Below are 1,928 nucleotides of genomic sequence, written 5' to 3'. Positions count from 1 at the left end.
TTCAGGTTATTCACACCACCACACAAAGCTATTGCTTTATCCATTGTTCTAACCAACTGCTTCCACATCCCTAGGCTTTGCAACCACTTGCCAAATATCAGAATGATTGCGTACAAATCATTCTTATTCCAGTTTTTTTAAGTTGCGAAAACTGAATGATTTGTACGCAATTATTGATTACATCTACCACTGGTCTAATATTTATAAGCGTTTGGATGGTCAACTTGTGCCTCTCATTGGATCTTACTGAATTAAAAAATGCACGTCGCTGGATTCGAATTCATTCCGAATTTTTGGATATGGAGTTTTCAATTATATCTGACAGTTCATCATATGGACCTATGGATGTGAAAATATATCTTGTTTCTTATTGGACATTGATGCAAATCCGTAAATATCCCAACCTGATAACCACATAAGCACTTCCTTAAATAAATATATAAAAAAACACGTAAACACTTGTATAATTTAATTTGCTCATTTTCCTAGGCTTAATTATGGAAAACCCCCCTATAAACTTTTGGGTGAAGTAATCCCCCGTAATTTTTTAATATTAAACTAAATCCTTAAACTTTAAGAGTTATTGCATATAACTCTCTCATTTAATATTTTATTTTACTAAATCTTATCTAAAAATTTATTTTTTAATGTTCGTATCAACACCATCAACTCTAAAACATCACTAGTGAGCATAGGACAAAGAAGTTAAAAAACTCCTTCTTAATCCTTAAAATACCATTTTATTAGAAAAGAAAAGTAGATAATTCTTTGGGGCTAAGGAATTATTTTCATCCTTTTAAACATGTACTTGCCACATAAAATGTTAGAATCAATAGTACTAATTTGGAGATTAAATGAGAAATTTCATACAAAATTTAGTGAAATAAATAGTTCATGGGAGTTATATAAAACAACTCCTAAAGTTTAGGAGAATTTAGCATAATAAAAAAGTTTATGGGGGTTTAGCGCAACTCCTCAGAAGTTTATGATGGTTTTCTGTACTTAACCCTTTTTTAAATTAAACCACTTCTTCTTCTTCTTCTTCTTCTTCTTCTTCTTCTTCTTTTGTTAATGATAATTATAAAAATAGCATAATGAGCAAAATAAACTTAGTAATTAACTCTATTTGCGTTTTAGCCGAGACTTATAGTTTTGGAGAGATATGATGTGGATATTGGATAGTCTGAAATCTGTCCAAATTCAGTAACTATAGATTAGGCTTTGATACTAATTAATTAAGCAAATTTTGTGTTTCTTAGTGGGTTTGGATCCAGTGGATCCTAGAAAATGTTAGAAGATTTGTGCAAATAAACCCATGTATTAAATGAGAAATAATAGAATTAATGGCCTATTAAGAGAGAATAAATTGGCTCTTAATGAGATATTATTCAGGAATATTAATGATCATTATTTAAATTAATGGGTGGACTAATTTGGATTAGTTTAAGATAGATTTCGAGTGGAGCTGATTAGGAGAAGGAAGTCTCTGTAGATTGAGTGTTTCTTTGTGAAGAATAACACGCTGCAACAAGAAAGAACCTCTCACTGGATTTGCAAGTGATCTTATAGGATTCAATCAACATCTAACTCGTTGACTTGTGTTGCAAAGAATATGATATGTTGTTTTGATCACTTTTATGTGCAGGATGATTTACTTATATATTATTATTATTATTATTATTATTATTATTTTGGGGGGAAAGATGAGGCTGGGGGGTCGTTATCCGGAATATGATTTTTGAACCGTCGGACTTACAAACCATGCTATTAGAGCTAGAAATATGGTTCATATTTTTGTAACAACCGTGTTTTTAATTTTGCTGGTTGGAGCAACCGTGATGCTCCAACTTTTTTCTAAAATAAGTAAATAAATAATAAAGTCTCTCTAATAATATAGGAGATGTACATAATTCATATTCACTTATGAC

The sequence above is a fragment of the Asparagus officinalis genome, chromosome 1 (genome assembly GCF_001876935.1).
Source record: "Asparagus officinalis chromosome 1, Aspof.V1, whole genome shotgun sequence".
Taxonomy (NCBI): domain Eukaryota; kingdom Viridiplantae; phylum Streptophyta; class Magnoliopsida; order Asparagales; family Asparagaceae; genus Asparagus; species Asparagus officinalis.
The sequence above is the reverse complement of the archived record's forward strand: the minus strand, read 5'-3'. Positions refer to the sequence as shown.